This window comes from Anas acuta, chromosome 9, assembly GCF_963932015.1.
Source record: "Anas acuta chromosome 9, bAnaAcu1.1, whole genome shotgun sequence".
Lineage (NCBI taxonomy): Eukaryota > Metazoa > Chordata > Aves > Anseriformes > Anatidae > Anas > Anas acuta.
In genome coordinates, this window is record NC_088987.1 from 25,125,741 (window position 1) to 25,144,352 (window position 18,612).

The 18,612-nt window shown below is 35.4% G+C and overlaps 2 long non-coding RNA genes across 3 annotated transcripts; both read left to right on the plus strand.

Annotated features, from left to right (window-relative positions):
• The first annotated feature begins 218 nt into the window (after positions 1-218).
• Positions 219-4,848, plus strand: LOC137861110 (uncharacterized). The gene is made up of 3 exons (XR_011099392.1): positions 219-357; positions 1,213-1,244; positions 2,422-4,848. It is a non-coding gene; the product is annotated as an uncharacterized lncRNA (long non-coding RNA).
• A 7,825-nt stretch (positions 4,849-12,673) lies between these two features.
• LOC137861318 (uncharacterized) lies at positions 12,674-18,612 on the plus strand. Of its 2 annotated transcripts, none has more exons than XR_011099541.1 (3): positions 12,674-13,205; positions 14,349-14,526; positions 15,593-18,612. It is a non-coding gene; the product is annotated as an uncharacterized lncRNA (long non-coding RNA). The 2 variants fall into 2 exon arrangements; XR_011099542.1 differs by having other exon boundaries at positions 15,985-18,612.

The window sequence follows — 18,612 nt, forward strand, 5'->3', positions numbered from 1 at the left end:
ATTAATCCCAAATTATAGATTTTTCACTATTTCTTAGTATATTCTGCTTTATTCTCAGTGTTGACATTGTGATGAGCATATAATAATATAATATAAATGATAAAGCAACTGACTGTATAAAACAGTTGCTTTTAGAAGACCAGTGGGTTTTTTTGTTTGTTTGTTTCATTTTTTCTGAGCTTCCTGAATTTAGCTTATAATTAACTGTCTACTTTGCATTTGAAGACAAGTCAAAGCAATACATTCAAGCTGCATTAGGGATATATAAAGAAAGACTGTTCTTGGTAATGAGTTACCCTGATAGTGTATCCCAAGTATGTTGGCACTATTTGCTACTTTCTTAATAAGTAGTCTTAGGTAAGCGTTATACTTTTCTTGTAAGTATAAATATATTTTTATATATATTTATATATATATATATTAAATATATTTAATGTATATTAAGTATATATATGTTTATATATATTTTATATAATATAATATATAATATAATGATATATTATATAATGATATATAATGATTAAATATATTTTATATATTTTATATATAAGAAAAATATATTAATATGTATTTATATATTAATATATATATATTTCTTTCCTGAGAGAACTCTTTTTAGATTTTCCAGCTTTATCTGTACCAGTTTTGGAATCATACTTCTTGTTTTCATTTCAACATTTCAAATATATTCACATTGCTTAATTATATTTCTGTTTAAACTCCACCATTGCTGTTGGTTAGTTCAGGCTCACAGACTGTGGTAGATCCATGCTAATTATTTACAAACGTTTCCTCTGTGAAAGGAAAAAAAGTATCAAACATAAATTGTTGATGACAATCTTTCATAAGATTCAAAAATCAAAATCTTTGTTTCATTAGAACACCTTCAGAAAGGATAAAAGTTAGTGAGAATACACTAAGCTATCTGTGGATTAATAACATAAAGGCTTCAGTATTCTTACTTCATTTTGATCCTGACCCCTTCTAAACACTGATTGACTCTGATCATTTTCGAAATCTGCTCTGAACCATCTCTTTCATCAGTGCTCTGAATGAAAGATGAAATTCAGCAAGTCCAATACCAGTTCTCCCTTGAGGGTCTTCTCATCTGGTTTTGTTCTTTGTCTTTTTGTGTAATTTAATTTGTGTATTAAAGGTCAACATGTTTTATTTCTCTACTGATAGGCATTTTGATATGTTTTTGTTTTCTAGTGGAGAATATTACTGAAAGCCTCAGCTCTGTAGTAAGTAACATAATCAGTCTGTGATAATTACATCAATGCTGGTGAGGCCAGTCCAAAGGTTATTGCATGGCTGAGGCCAAAAAGGAGGAACAAAAGTTATTTGATGTATATGTTAAGGAATATGCACCACCAGGTTATTATAAAATCCTCTGATGTTGCAAATATTTGTGTGTACTCATACTTTACAAGTATGAGTAATTCATTGATGGTAATGAACCTACTTGTGTCCATTTCAGATTGTGTTTGCTTATCCAGGAATGAAAGTTTATTACTTCCGTCACAGTACAGTTCCTCAAAAAGAATGTTTTAACTTGCTTTTCATATTTCAGTACAGTGATCCTTGCATAAGTCCTGTATGAGAAGATTTATGTCTTTAAACAGAAGGTAATTGTGTCCCCTCCTTTTGATGGACACACGTTTTACTACCATATTTTAAACCTTCTGTTAGTGGTTTTTAAACAAAGTAGATAAAGATGCTCAATAAACAAAAATACTGTGCTTTAACAATGGTTTTAAAGGAGATCACTCTACATGATGTGTGAAAACTTGAAGGAGAGAGAATGTAGGCAAAGAAGAAAGTAATAATCTTTACTATTTGATCCTATTTTTTTTAATAAGTTGTTAAAGATTAAAATGTTTGCAGAAAAGATTAACCACCACCAAAGCTTCAGTAGATGAAGCTAATGTTTAAGACTATCATTTGAATACTTATTTTTTTTTTTTTTTAAAAAAAAGTATAGCTCTGTCAGCTAAATATAGTTCAGATTTTTACATTTTTATAGACCATGTGAGTTCCCTGCAGGCACATTTTCTCTTTTCAGTGATTTATATAGTTTGAATTATAGAGGATGATAAGCATTTGCTGTTCAGTAGTGTAGTTAATGCTCAGCCCCCTGGGTAACAAAGCAGTGAAGCATTTACTACTCAGTGGTAGTTCTGCAACAATCAGCAGCAGTGTGACTATCACAGTAAATTTACATCGGTACACTTCATCCTCAGGGAGTTGAACATTGAAAACAACTGGAACAGACATTTTCCAGATCTTTTGGATGACACAACTGGAAAAGTTTACTGTTGTAAGTGAATCAGAAACAGAAATCACAGATGGTACAACATGAAAATTATCCAGATCTTCTTTCTCTCCTTTTTTTTTTTTTTTTTTTTTTTTTTTCTCTAGCATTAAAAAAATAAATGCTCAGACTGGAAAGTTTTTGGAAAGTTGAAAGTTGCAAAACATGCAGCATTGGCAGACCCACTGCAGTTCTGGTGCAGATGCCAAAGGCTCTGTGCCCTTCACTCTGGGCCCTTCACTTAGAAGGAACCTCCTCTCTCAGGTACTTGCTTTATAATGCTTGTGTTCCTGTGACTGTGATGAGAAAATACCAAGGTTTGCCTGAGTGAAGCAATAATAACACTTCTCTAGCAAGATATTTTTCTTCAGTGGGCAAGAAAACATTTTATAAAGGAAGCCAGTATCATCTCCTTTTAAAAAATGGGGAAACTTGAAGCAAAAAGAGGTTCCACAAATTGGCCACAGTCCTTCAGCAAGACCGTGACAGAGTAAAAATACATCTGAGGTTCCCTGTCTGCTTAATGTTTTGACCACTGCAGTCAGTGCAGCCCTCTCTCTCTAAAATGCATCTGGAAGCCTCAGGCTGCAGTACAGCCTGCGGTTAGAATAAGGACTGACAAAGTACATTCTTCTCCTGTAAGATATGAAAGATGAGGCAAAGGAATCTGCAGCAGGCAAGATGAGCTTCAGACTAGAAAACAGCAAGAAAGTGCAAAGCAGGATTTTCATAAGTACTCCATCGCCAAGGATGCCACTGTGATTGTGAGAAAAGAAGAAGGCAGTGAACCAAAGAGGTGTAACCCTGCTTTGGTGACAGGGAATCCGTAGGTAATGACCATTAAACCTAAACTGCATTTTTAATCCTGACTTGGTCATAGAGTAGAGAGACAGTAAATATAAATGTAGGCACCTCAGTGCAATTCTTGGGGCAAGCAGATCTCTGTGGCTGTACATTTGGTTTTACAGCACCAGAGTGCCTGACAGGTTGTCTGCAAGAAGGCTTCATCTGAGAGGCAAGTCAAGTTTTCTGAAGACACTTTGTGCTTGCCTGCCTGCCACAGTACTGAAACAGCATAAGGACATCGTGAAGAGCCTCAGTAAAGCCAACATTGACAAGCAAGCAGAGAAGACTGAGGGGGGGTAAAAAAAAAAAAAAAAAACGATTTGTGTTAATGTTGTGGATACAGAGCTGCTGACATGTCTTGTCAGTGATAAGAATGTAACCCTACCCTTTAGTTGTTAATAATTAAAAAGCAGCTTGATGTCATTGGAATTGGAATTGTTTTGGATTCAGCAAAAAAGAAATTAAGATTTGCAAAACTTTCAAAGAGTAGGAATATGATAAATAATGGGGGGAATAATTATAAAAAGAAGAAATGGATAGGCTGACAATTGTGAGAAAATCCCAGAAGAGCAGTTCCAGTCAGTGCTGTGGTGGGCACGCATCTGCTCGTTGCCATCAGTAAACATGAGCAACAACACCCAGCCTGCATCCAACCTTAAAGCCTGTGGACACTCAGATAATGCGAAGAGGACCATGCACTTACAAGGAGCCTGAAATAACCTATAGAAATGGCAGAGATAAATCTTACATGGTAAAAACACCTGGCCTCTTCGGTCACTCCGGTCCAGAAAATCAAAATTACATTCCAGTCCTAGAAGGAACTCTAAGTTTAAAACAGTGAAATGGAAGGGGAAAAAATAAATAAATAAATAAATAAATGAATAAATAAATAAATAAATAAAATCGAAAAGATAAATGAAAACGTCACACTTCCTTCTAAGAGAAGATGAAGGAGCACTAAACTAATAGCAAACCAGCTTACTATGAGGCAGAATAATATTCTCAGCAGCTTCAGGGTTCACATAACTGACCTAAAGCTAAAAGACAGGTCTCTTGGGAAGAACAATAGAAATATCTGAATAATTTCAGTAGTGATATCAGAAGGAAATTGAGAATAATGAAGGATTTATTATGTCAAGATTCAGAATACATGGTCTGATAAAGAAGAGAGGAGCAACTATGGAAGGAAGATATGGTATCCGTGTAAGTCTCGGTGCAGATGTATGTAGTACAAAGAATATGTATGGCTCTACATCTGATAAAGCATTTACCTGTGCTGTTACCTCAATCCTCTTTCCTGTATTACGGTATGTCTAAGGCAATCAGAGTGAGCTGAGGCATAATGTGGAGTTACACAATGCAAATAAAGGTGATGATGTAGCACAGAGCATCTATTAGAAGTGACAGTGTGTATGATTGAAAGAATGAATATCTTCAACTTAAAGGAAAAAAATATTTCTGTAAACTTTGTGCAACTGAAAGAGAAATCGTTGATTCAATCAGAACGACGCTATATCAGATCACTTTTATAAGCTCTTTTCAGAGCAAAATCACAATGGAAACAATTGTGGATAACGTGCTGCAAAATACATTCCAGGGAATAATCCCATGCTGGCAGAGATTGAACAAGACAGTTTAATAAGACTTCCATCCCTAATTTCTCTCTGCCTATGATCCTTTAAGATAAAGCCACATAATTTGATGTTCTTTACAGCTTTGGAAATATCCAATACCTTCTGATTTACAGCTTGGCCTGCGCATAACAAAGTCCAGGTTGCTTGAGGAAGAAAGACACCCTAATCATAACAGCAAGTTTCAGATATTACATTGTCAACTCCAGACCCTCATTCCTATTTATTTATTTGTTTGCTTGTTTACTTACTAAATCTCTGAAATTAAATATACTGATAGGAAATATCAGCAGTGGCCAGCCTCCCCTGCAGCCTTTAGTAAATCCTCATATTGAGAAAGTGTAGAACAGCAAAAGTGATATAAAAATATGAGGCAAGATATGGAGTGAAAAGCGTTTGATTTTTTTTTTCCATATCCAACTCACCTCTACTTCGTATGTTTTCTCAAAATCCTTGAGGGTTTTTGGAAATAATCTAATGTGTCCTTCCTTTTTGATTCACAATTTACTATGCACTGTTAACTCCCTTCCCAACATTTACATGAAAAGAGAGAAATCTTCATTTCTTAACTGTGTTGTGAAGGGGTGGTATCATAGCATTGAATGGGCTGCATGTACATTTCAGGTAGCTAGCAAGGACTGCAGAAACTGTCCTTTGATGGACAATGTGTAACATTTTCAGGTCTGTAGTATTTCACATGATGTGGATTGACAGAAATCAATCCTTTTGTTTGGAGCACCTCTGACTTACTCATCTGTATTGGGAATCATTGGAAAGCTAAATTTTTGAGAAAAAGTTCAATGACTGAAGTCCCCAGCTTGGGACTAGCTGTTATGGAAGCGTGTTTGGTCCTATCTCATCTACCTGTAGACATATACATCTTAAAATGAGAAGAATCACCTTCTGAAAGTATTGCTCTCTCTGGTGACTAGTCTAGCCTTGGAGAATGGACACACACAGGCACTTCCATACACCAGTTTATCTATGTATCTGTCAAAAGAGGAATGTCTTCAGATGACTGAGAGTAAAACTTATCCATCACATTTCAGTAGGTGAAGTCAGATGAGATGAATTTCAACCAACAACTGGAAGAATTCCAAATTTTTCCTGGGGGGGGAGGGGGGGAAGAAAGACTGGGAAGGCTGAAGTCTGTAACAAAGTTGTGCTAGGCTGCAAGGTTTCAACAGCTGGTTCTCTTAACAGTGCAAGCATGAGAAAAAAACATAAAACTAGTAGAAACACTTATAAAAAGCTTTCAAAGATATGTTCATATATGCAAGAATATTTGGGGAAGATGCTTTTCAACAAGAAGCTGACAGATGAGACTATTGACTGTTTTGTTAAAGAGCAGCACAGTTGAAGCAATTCATGTGCAATATTAATTGGTGAATAGAGATAGAGTTAGCTGTGATTACAACTATGTCAAACCAAAAGCACCAAGACAAATTCCCTGTCCCATCCCGCTGTCAAAAAAATAAAAATAATAAACAAATTTAAAAAAAAAAGTTGTACAAAATGGTACATTGAAAACTACACTTTCCAAATGATAGTATAAATGAGCAAAAGGACTTGAATAATATCTCATAAAAAATTAGTACCTAAAATTTTCCACAGATATACAGGAGAGAGGGGAGGGAAGGAGGAAGAATAAGAAAGCAAAGAATAGATATTTTTTTTTTTTTGTAATAATTCCCACAATAATTTAATTTTTTGTTTTTAGTAAGATTTGAAATAGTGTGGGGACTGATTATGAATCAGTAAATTATAACTGATTAAAAATAATTTTTAATTCCAGATGCAATACCAGATTTTTGCAGAGCTCATTTGAATAGCTGAGAGGTTATTTTTTTCTATTTGAGGCATGATTTTATTACCTGTGTTGTACCAGTAAGTTTTTTTCACTGTGAATGTGTAAAACTCTGCATGGTATTGTTGGTTCCTCATGGAGTGAATGTGCAAAAGATAAATGACTGGAAGTGTAACCCAGTTCTATTTCTTCTATCTGTAAAAGCTTTCTAGGTCTTAGTTATCCATTTGAAGCTGGGTCAGGATAATTAAACATATCTGTTATAGGCATATTCCCATGAAATACAGAACACCCAAACTCTGCTCTAACAAAGCAATGAACAGTTTATTTTAAGACTGTTTAAATCTGGAACTTCCATAAGCATCATCATTGTGGGGGCTGTAGTGCTTGCCCAAGCCCACATCCCAGAGGTGTGTATGCAATTGTGTAGAAAGTCCATATTGTGGGGGTTTGGATCAACCTGAAAGAAACTTCATTGAAGGACTAAATACATGTATATAGTCAAGAAATAAAGCCTGTTTATCCAGCCACTTAACAGCATTGATTGAAATCTTGGTATAGGCAGGATTTAAACTGAAGTTTACCAAATAGATTGCATGTTGACTCCTGATGCCAGAAATGTGTTTACAATAACTGTGATACAATCAGAAACAGGAATAGGGATTTTACCTTAAGGTGCATTTGAAAAGGTTTTTAGAGCCGTTTTTATTGCTTAACCTATTCCAGTGATACATAAACCTTAAACCTAGTCCTACTAGAGAAGTCACGTACTGACCTAAGCTGGTGAATCTCCACCTAGCCTCAGGAGAAGGGGTTTAATGGGATTAAGAACCGGATGGTTTTTACCTTTGTTTGATGTTCCAGTCTAGAACACCCAGAAAAGAAGTGCTCAAGCAGCTGAATTAGAAAAAGCAGCTGAAAGTAGAAAAAACAGCATACTTGCATTTACACTCAGCTGTAATATGGGTAGAATATGTCACTGCCATGTGGAATACTGCAGGCTCCAGAGGTCTTTGGTGCCTGAATGGAAAAAGTGTCTGGTTATAAATGATTCTATCAATGGCTTGTGTAAGGATCAATAATATTTATTGAAAGAATACTACTTTATATGTGTGATGTTTATGTTATATATGAGGTCATTTTCGTCTATAGTGAAGAAGGTTGATGATTTGTACTACCTTTTTCTGTAACAGCAGATCAGGATTTGAAGCCAAGTCTCAGAATCAAGTGCAACTTCAACTGTAAGGTAACAAATGAAAAAGAGAATTGATTTTTACTTAGAAAGTACATCTTTACCTTGATCACAATGCAGTGGTCCAACTGTGCTGCAGACTTGGCTTTGTTCAAGGTAATTTGATATTGATCAGCCTTCAGCTATAATGTTATAACAATGAAACTCATCAAATGTAATTCTACACAGATATCGTTTTCAGGCAAATTCTTTACCTGAGAAATCATTGTATCACAGAGAAAGTGGACTGACAAAAGCATAGCTATTACACTTAGTTTCTTTTTCTCCCTTCTGATGTGTTTGTATTGAGTTTTGTTTGTAACATTTGAAAATAGCTGAGAAATGTGTGGTTCAGATATTCTGTGAACGTGCTTTTTGCTTTTCAATCTGCTTAAATGTACTACTAATGTAAACAAAGAACTCAAAATAGACTTTTCAGAAAGAGGTAGCACCCTAAGTGTTTCTTTACTCCAAACTATCTCTGAGTTTCAGCTAATTGTCTAAATTCAGTGGAGACTTTTCCCACTTTAATGCTAATAGTGTTTAGACCCTGCCAAAATTCATAGTTATAAATGAGACATACTCAGCTGGCTTCTTATAACTCTGTTAACATGCTGGCAACTGTCTATTTCCAGTGCAGCAATATGTTTTTCCTGTAGCTTAACAATCCTTTTCCTGTAGCTTAACGAAATAATATTTGCAGTTGATCAACCCAGTGGCCACATAAGCTGATATATACACTTCTATACATTATGCTGTTACTTCTGCTGTGAGAGTAAGATTTTAAGTTGTATTGACATCTAGAAAAATTATCATATCTTTGACCAGATATAGTTTGCATTGGGTTGCTACAGCCAGCCACATTTTGAAAGGTGTTTTACTTACTGAAAGGTTATGATTGTCATATCACAGAATCACAGAATCACAGAATTTCTAGGTTGGAAGAGACCTCAAGATCATCGAGTCCAACCTCTGACCTAACGCTAACAGTCCCCACTAAACCATATCCCTAAGCTCTACATCTAAACGTCTTTTAAAGACTTCCAGGGATGGTGACTCCACCACTTCCCTGGGCAGCCTGTTCCAGTGTCTAACAACCCTTTCGGTAAAGAAGTTCTTCCTAAGATCTAACCTAAAACTCCCCTGGTGCAACTTAAGCCCATTCCCCCTCGTCCTGTCACCAGGCACGTGGGAGAACAGGCCAACCCCCACCTCCCTACAGCCTCCTTTAAGGTATCTGTAAAGAGCAATAAGGTCACCCCTGAGCCTCCTCTTCTCCAGGCTGAACAAGCCCAGCTCCTTCAGCCACTCCTCGTAGGACTTGTTCTCCAGGCCCCTCACCAGCTTCGTCACCCTTCTCTGGACCCGCTCAAGCACCTCGATGTCCTTCGTGTAGCGAGGGGCCCAAAACTGAACACAGTACTCGAGGTGCGGCCTCACCAGAGCCGAGTACAGGGGGACGATCACCTCCCTAGCCCTGCTGGTCACACTGTTTCTGATACAAGCCAGGATGCCGTTGGCCTTCTTGGCCACCTGAGCACACTGCTGGCTCATATTCAGCCGACTGTCCACCATCACTCCCAGGTCCTTCTCTGCCTGGCAGCTCTCCAACCACTCGTCTCCCAGCCTGTAGCTCTGCTTGGGGTTGTTGCGCCCCAGGTGCAGGACCCAACACTTTGCATTGTTGAACTTCATACAGTTGACCTCAGCCCATTGGTGCAGCCTATCCAGATCCATATCTACAGTCTTTTTCTGCATCTTCAACATCTTAATTTTAAGACTTATTTTTCTTGAAAAGTCAAATGTATTTGGTTCTGTTTTTTAACTTAGGAATTGATGTTTTCAATAGTCATGCAATTAAAACTTGGTTAGCATTTTACCTTAATACTGAAATGACTTTAGAATTATAAGCTTAATTCTCGTGTTCAATATGTAAGTAGAAGCAATCAGTGTGATTGCTTAAAATAGTCCATTCTCCATTTTTCAGTGAGAGTAACATTCAGAATTCATCGAGACTATGGACATATGTTATTCAGCCAAGTAATCACCATAGTCTTTTCAAAAAGTTGAAGGCATTAAATCTTAACATATTGTATTAGATTCTCACTAACAGAGTCTTGGGCAAGATTTTTATACAAAGAATTTAAAACATGTTAATGAGTAAGTCCAAGTGTAAACTCATTAGCTTAAGACTGCATAGCAGAACATGAAAACAGTGGTGTTTTTTTCCCTTAGGATGACAACTTCACAATTATAAACAGAGCATGGGAAGATATGCTTAGGAGGCACTTCTTTCAGATGAGCTAATTAAGAATGTGCTTTTTATTTGTGTGTGTACCCAAGTGAATAGCACTATTGAGGTGGAAGGGACCAGATAATTTTTAAGTACCATTCACAGTTTGTTCAAGTGGTTAAGTTTCAAGACTATGGTTCAAACTCAAGACTATGGTTCAAACTCTGTGTGGACACATTTCATTCAGTATAATTTGAGAAGATAAAAATGCAAACAGCTTTTGAAGGAATGCAGATGTCCTCTTTAATTAAAAAAAAAAAAAAAAAAAAAAAAAAAAAAAGAGAGAGAGAGAGAATCTGAATTAGAAAAAATAGAAACCATACCAGATGCAGTTAAATCTTTAATGAAAGATTTAGAATGCAGGGCATTCAGAATATTCTTGTCCACTATTCAAGAACATTTTTTCTGTGCTACATTTACACCTGCAGCATCATGTCTTTTGTTATTAAATAGCCATGTACTGGTTACGTTTGTACTTTATTTAATCTTGTTGATTTGCTACCTGACCAAAAAAAAAAAAAAAAAAAAAAGGTTGATATCACTAAAGCAGCAATCTCAGGAGGTGATTTTCAGGAGCTGAAAATATACCAATACAAATATTTCTATTTGAGAATAATGCTTTTTATGCTGTCTTCTGAGCAATAATATTAACAATAACGTAATATAACTGCAGACCTAGCTCTAAGCATACAAAATTTCAAAGCACTTGATTGTTCTAGGGAATATGTCCAAAAATTGTACCACGACTAGTTGCATTGCTTACTATAGCAATGTTAATTTATTCAGTTTGTTTTATTACAAAGACACATGGCAGTCAGATATGGAGTGACTGCTCCCTAGCAAACGCCATTGAAATTAGCTGTTTTTCTGACTGGAGAAAAGAAATTTTTTTCTATTGGCAAAGAAAACATTTTGACTGGCTTAAAGGCTTAATATGCTCCCATGAACTTTTTATGACTTAATCATTAGAAACAAACTGCTTCATGATCTCTGTTATTTGATGCAAGTCTATTGCTTTTTTACAGTCCATCTTAATTCCAGGGAATAGAAATGTCTTTCTGGCAGATCAGCAAAAACACACTTTTGCAGTTGTTTAGTAGCTCTAGAGAATACTTTACCTGAATGAATCTCTTGAAATTTAAGCGAAGGAATTTGATTGATTTCCACTGATTTTCAGTTCTGAACTGATTTCCAGTTCTGAGACAAGCCATTGTTGAACAATGTTGAACCTAATGAGACTTGTGCCCTGCTTATTGTCCTCCAGCGCATGGGTGAGTGTTTGTCTATATTCCCCTACTAGCTTTTGAACACATTGACTAGTTGCTATAAATTGAAGTCTCACAGATATTCATGAAAGTAATTAGTATACTTGAAAATAAGCCAGGTAGAAGAGTGAAACAGTGTAATTTCTCAAAAGTAAAAAATCTGAATGCTTTTATTATTAGGTATCGAAGAGCCTCTTGTGAGGGAAGTTGGTACAAACACGATGCCGAGAGAAGGTTCAGTCAGACCTTTTATCACTGAGGAACCTGGCCACAAGGTATGAACTTGTAGGAAACTAAAACTAAAACTGTTCACTGTCTCCTGATTTTATCTTATGGTCTCTCTGGCTTATGATTTCCAGTTTTTCTATGGCCAGTATATTTTTCATATTTAAAATTTAAACCATTCCTCCATTTGCAGGCAAAGTGTCCCTATACTTTGGGAAATGTAAAGGTGTTTTTCTTCAATGCAGGTGGAAAAACAAACAGTCACATTGTCAATCACATCTGACACAAATAACAGTCAGGTAAATTCTCCAAATTCACTTCCCATGCAATTCTTCCAGAATCACAGCTACTTTTGGCTTTTGTTAACTTTTCAGTTAACAAGGATGTTTTCCTGGAGGTTCCTTGGATTCCAGCAAAATTCCATGAACACTCTTTAAAAACAGAAGTTTCTCATTCCTACTTAGTAAAAAATGAAAATGTATCTACTGGATATTGTCTCTTGTTGCCCTAAGAGACATAGCACAAGCCTAATAAAACAAAATGTGGGAAGGTGAAATGTAAATTGTAGTGCGATTAAATTCTTTGTCAATAAATAGCCAAGGAATTTTGCAAGAAATCACCCAGGATCATGAAAAGAGAATAAAAGGTATTATGGTGGTAAATTGCATACGTGTACAAGAGGCACTATTTCAACTCCAGCATTTGAGCTGTGCTCAAATTAAATGCCAGAAGTTAATCTCTACTCTTAAAATTTTAATCCAATTCTTTGTTTAGCAAACTTTGAACATGTGTAGGTGTGGGTAGAAATACTGCAGATTTGTTAGGGCTTGACACCAAATTAAAAAGAAGCAATCTGGTCATCTACAATACCTGCCACACTCTGACTTCATCCTCTCTGAGGATAAAAAGTGGTAAAGGAAACTGATTAGTTACAGTGGCAGGTGAGCCCAAAATAATGTTTTGTTTGTTTGTTTAAGGGAAAGAGAACTTGTTCTCAGCTGTGTATCTTTATATGCACAGCAGAGTCCTGTTAAATATCTGAGGAAAAGGGCTCCTGGAAATGTGAAAGTTCTTCTCCTGTCCATTATTTATGTCACCAAGCTTAGACTTCTGTGGAAGATTTCTATCTGCAGGCTTGGTTTTATTCTGAAATTGTAGCTCTGTCTCTCCTTTTTTCTCTATTCAGGGTTCATCTGGAGATATAAATTCTGTGACAAAAGGCAGATAAGGAGACAAAATAGATAATGACAAGATAAGAGAATATAGAAAAAGAAGTTATGCTGAAATCTTTCAGGAAACAAGCACCTACTTTCTAGAGATTTTATGTGACAACTAGAGCTACTAAAGTTATTAATACATAAAGAGGTTGTAGAAGTATCACAAAGCATCTTTAAGAGCATAGGCTATACATTCTTTAAATACAAGAAGGACCATTGCATAGTAAGGGAACACAATAACAAATATTTTTCACTTTTCATGTAAACGTTGGGAAGGGAGTTAACAGTGAATAGTAAATCGTGAACCAAAAAGGAAAGAGACAATAGATAACTTCCAAAAACCCTAACAGATTTTGAGCAAAGATCTGAAGTAGAGGTGAGTTGGATATTGGAAAAAAAAAAAAAAAATCTAAGAAGTAAACAAGAGTTATAATGAGAAAAATTGTATTAAGAAAATTTGACTTGAAGACCTCTAAGGATGAAACCTGGTAAAAGCTAGAATACCGTTATTTATTCAGTTTGGCAGTTACTCTGTTTGAGGTTATGTTAATGGCTGAGTGAAGAAGGGAGGCATCTTAGAACAGGCTGCCCAGGGAGGTGGTGGAGTCACCATGCCTGGAAGTCTTTAAAAGACGTTTAGATGTAGAGCTTAGGGATATGGTTTAGTGGGGACTGTTAGTGTTAGGTTAGAGGTTGGACTCGATGATCTTGAGGTCTCTTCCAACCTAGAAATTCTGTGATTCTGTGATTAGGCTTGCTCCAAGCAGTCCTTATTCCTCCTGAAGTTAAATAACAGACAAAAAAAAAAAATATGTTTAGCAAAACATTTATTGAAATTAAAACAGTTTATGGTTATATAGATTTTACTTTAAGAGGTAAATACTTAAAAAAAAAAAATCCTTTGAAATGGTTTACTTTTCAGTAAACGTTCTTATCTGTGAATTTTATATGAATTCATGACCAGTTTGTACTATCTTGTCACTTTATGTAACTATTTAGAGTTAAAAATGTATGAAATCATCCAGCTAAAAACTTCACATTTCAGAAGTGGATGAAGTTTTACTTTGAATGAATATGCACGTGCCTGTCAGTTTTAAGGAATATTCATTTTGTAAGGTTTGTTTTCTCTTCTGGCATATGTAATTTCTAAGTGCTGGAAATGTGCTAAGCAATGCACAAGGCAAGCGCTACCAACAGCTTTTGCCATTTAATGCACTTAGAGCTTCATTAATGAAAATATATGGTCATTAATATACATGCTACTAAAAATTGTCTTAGCTCTGCTGTGAGGTTGGAGAGGAATAGTTTTGTTCTTCTGCTGTAAATTCTTTGATCTGTTTCTTCTATTAGCTGTTTGATGTTACATTATTTGAATTTCATTTCAGTAACAGCATATTAATTTGCTTTTGAATCTGTTTTTTGACTGTTTTGCAGATTGGAGAATTCAGAACAATAATGGTCTCCACTTTTAGGATTTTTTTTCCTAAACAAAAATTATTTTATATCTCCTTTCTTCCAGCCAGGATGATTTACGCTACTGTATGATGTGAGAAATCCTGCATCTTTGGTTGTATGTGGGGCCTAAGATAGAGCCTACCATAACCGATAAGGTACAAGGGGTTTGAACGATCTTCAGGACTTCTGGATGAACACACCAGAGACCCAACATGTCTGAAGTTTCTGAATCCCACTGTAAGGTAAACTTTTATTTATTTATTTATTTATTTATTTATTTATTTATTTATTTATTTATGAGGGGTGGACAATAAGATACGTAAACCTGACATGTGAAGAGTCTCATCTAATTAGGTAGAGCTGGAAAATCACATGAAAAAAGCTTTCTTTTCCTACTGAGATCATGAGGGAAAATCCACTAATCCACTAGAATTGGAATGGTTAGAATTTGCTTATCAAAATCTTTCAAGAGGAACATATATTTATATGTATAGCATTAACTAAGTATCAGAAATGATGATTCAAATTCCAGAAAGAAAGAAAGAAAGAAAAAAAAAAAAACTAACCTTTTAACTACTTCTGTAAATTCCAAATAGGGAAAAACAAATTATTTTTCCTTTATAGACACTATCCAAAAACTACAAGGAGAGAAAAATTTATGTAGGAATAACAGCTAGAAAATAAATGAAATGTTCCTGTTTTAGTAAGGGGTACTATTACTTGATCCATGCATGGAAAAACACTGTCATTTTTCATTGGAGGCTAACAATTTTGAAGCTAGTAGGTTCAGAAGATATTTCATGGTCTATACTATTAAATTGTAGAAGGAGTAATCAAGAAATTCAGCTAGTAGCATGCTTGATAAAATGAGAAATTTTTGTTTAGATTCCAGTTTATGGTTGTTTGCTTTATATTTTACCCTGAGGAAGAAACTTAATTCTACAGCTTTTCTAATGTTATATGAAGCACGCAATAAAGCATAAGGCAACTTTGCCTGGTTTATATTAGAACTTTTAATTAAATGTGTTTTTCATTTATTTTCAAGCTGAATTTTAAAACAAAAAGCAACAGTAGGAGGCTTTAACTGCACAATGTGTCTTTTGAGTTAGAAACAAAAGCTGTCATTGGTTTCTCTGGAGGAGGATCATGCCTTTCATTTATATGTAAGGTGTGACTGAATTTGTAGAGTTTTTCTACATGAATTTGTGGTCTATTCACTTAAGCACTTCTCAGATACTAAAAAATTATCTCTACAAAATTATTGTCAGGAAAAAGACAATTTATTTGCATTTTATGTTTTTTAACAAGGTATGTCAGAAACAGCATATATCTTTGTGGATCTCAAGTGGATCTGTGTTCTATGAATTGACACCTCCTGTACCCCGACCAAATGCCTATGCCACAAAACTGTTGTTCTGTATTGATGTGCTATCACTATTTATGCTATCAGGACATCCATTAGTAATCTGACAAGAGAAATACAAATACAGTTCAATGAAAATTCAAACTCAGCAGACCATATTGGTTTTGGACTGCCTTTGTACTATCTTGTATTATGCAAACTGAAGTCTGTTCAGAGGTTCCAGTTTCAATAAATCATGTCTAATGGGAGAATTGTGACCTGTTGTTACCATCAGAGGGTGGGGATCAAGGTGGCCTTGGTGTAACCTTTCTTTTACCCTTTTCCATCTCCATCTCAGCTTGTAGCAGCCAAACCACGCTTTCATCAAGACATTGTCTCGGTGTTTTCATACAGTATTCTGATTGGCACACTGAAAATGTGCTTTTAGCAGAGTATGAAACTGAAGATGTTGCCGCAAACTGAGTTGGAGCATGTTGAGGACTTCATATCACACCTGTGCATCCAGGCATTTCTGTATGCCTATAATTACAATTACATTTAATGGCATCCAAATTGCACATTTGGTAGAATCTACCCAAAAGCTTGCTAGACTGAATTCTGAAGCTGTTTTGAAGCTACCTGTCCATTGTTTGGTCAAACCAGAATATAGTATAAATAGAATATAGACAGTATAGAATGAAAGTCGTACCCTTTGGTTAACTTTATATGCATGCTTTATTAAAAACATAGGAGTAAAAATGTAAACCAGGTGAAATAATTCTGTCCTAGAGTTCTAGGAGCTGAAACAAGAGCTGCTTCATTCCACAGAAACATGAGCCTAATTCTTACCACATTCCTAACCTAAGTGTGCAAAATCATGTCTTCAGGTGAGTTTCAGATATACAGCTAAATGTCTAGATACTTATTTGGTTTTCTTTGTTTTATTCAATGTGATGTGAACTGATTGCTTGGGACTGGACTTCTACTGGATGTGAACCTTGCCCTCCATGTTTTGTAACTGCTGGATTTTCAAAAGGTTTCTCTTAAGTTGTGAGCTCTGTAGTTCCATCACCCATTAATATAAAATGTTTGCATCATTATTTCTAGTTGAATGATTCACTTTTTCAGAAGTAATAATAACAAAAATGCTTAAGAGATTTCAGCAGAAAAGCAATAGCCTGGATCCCTCTAGAGGCCATTTGTATAACATTTGGTAGGGAAAAATAATTAAACCTGTCTCCCAATTCTCTGTCCACAAATAAAGGAAGCTCATGTTACTGCCTATTATCTTGCCAGCATGCTTCTGTTGGGTGGTGAAAGCTGCATAATTATTGTACTTGCTCTTCCTTAAACCAGATCATACTCCAGACTGAGTAATGAAGCAGGAGTTTTACTGTACGTTAATTTGAAATCTTAAATTAATTCCTATATGCTTATTTCCTTGAATATTGTTTTTTAAAAGATGAGTGTTTCTTGTTAGACAATGATCGACGCACCAGAAGGATAACTTTCTGTTTGCTGTAGTATTGCCAAGGAGCTAATAAAACCAGCTAGACAAAATGAATACTGTTATTAGCTCACATGTGTGCATTTAAGCAAGGCCTGTGTGGATTTGATTCTAACCTCAAGTACTGTGGCATTACTCCTGAGCACATGTGTGTGAAAAATCCAAACTTAAATAACTAAAAGACGAGACAGGCTGCACAAAATGTGCCAAAGTGTGAGTAATTTGAGTGAAAAGGAACAGTGCTCAGCACAGCAAGGGAATGAGCAGAACTTTCTAAATCCTTCATGCTACTTCTGTGATGAAAGCAATCAGAGTACAAATATAAGATGGCACTTCCTAAATTATCTTTAAGTTCATGCCTTTTGAACACTGATGAATTTTGCACATTAAATGCTTCCTCAGCCTGAGAGCATGTTACTCCAATAACTCATTCAGGACAATCTGCTTATTGGGGTGTGTGCTTTGACTAAAGGATAGAGATAACACTCCAGGTTATCAGTGTTCACTGTGAAAAAGCAACTTGTGAGTAAAGGGGATGAAGTACAAGTAATGTTCCACAGTCTGACCTTGATCGAGTAAAAAAAACTTGCCACAAAACGTCAAACCAATTTAGACAGCTATTCAGAAAAATAAGAATGTTTGTCTAGTGATCTTGGTAAAATTCATTGGGTAAATTTGCTCTTAGTGATGTTTGTGCTTTGCATAATTAGGGTTGTATAATTTGAGTACATAAGTGGTTTATGATTGATGTCCTTTAAAATATTTTTAGCTCAGCTCTAGTTCTTGTGCTATTTTTCCAAAAATTTGTCATTCTTATCCCCTTCCTAGGAAAGTATTAGGAAGTGTTATCACTATGTTATTACACAAGATCCTCCCAAACATTAGAAAAATCAATTCTATTTTTTAATGAAATGAATGTAAAGAACAGCATACTTTTATATTTACTTCTGGCATAGAACAAAATTGTTTTTGATCATTCATTATATGCAAAATATCCTGTTATACACCATGAAATGTAAGTTCATCCACATGAACACTGATGAGGTACTTTTGAAGAAGTGTTGGATAAAATCACTATCCATGTTCAACTTTGCTTCAAAGGTGAAAAGCATAATGTTATAATGAAAAATAAAGGTAATTAAAAAAAAAATCAACAAAAAAGGGCATGTTTTTATGCAATATTTCACTATCAGGGAAAAAAATTTATATCTTACATTCATCTCACACTAGGATATGCAAAATATATGCGTAATCTGAATTGATTTTTTTGACCAGTAAATGTCAACGTATCAGTCTTTAATAGTCTGAGGATATAGTAAAGAAATTACCGATAGTGTCAAAATCTCAGCCTTACTTTCGTATCGGAGCTGAGCCAAGAATTATTGATGGCAAGTGAAAGATTCCAGTGGGCTTTGCATCATCCTTCACTCTGATTCGCCACTTTGCTTAAGTGCCACTTTACATTTTTTCTATGTACTT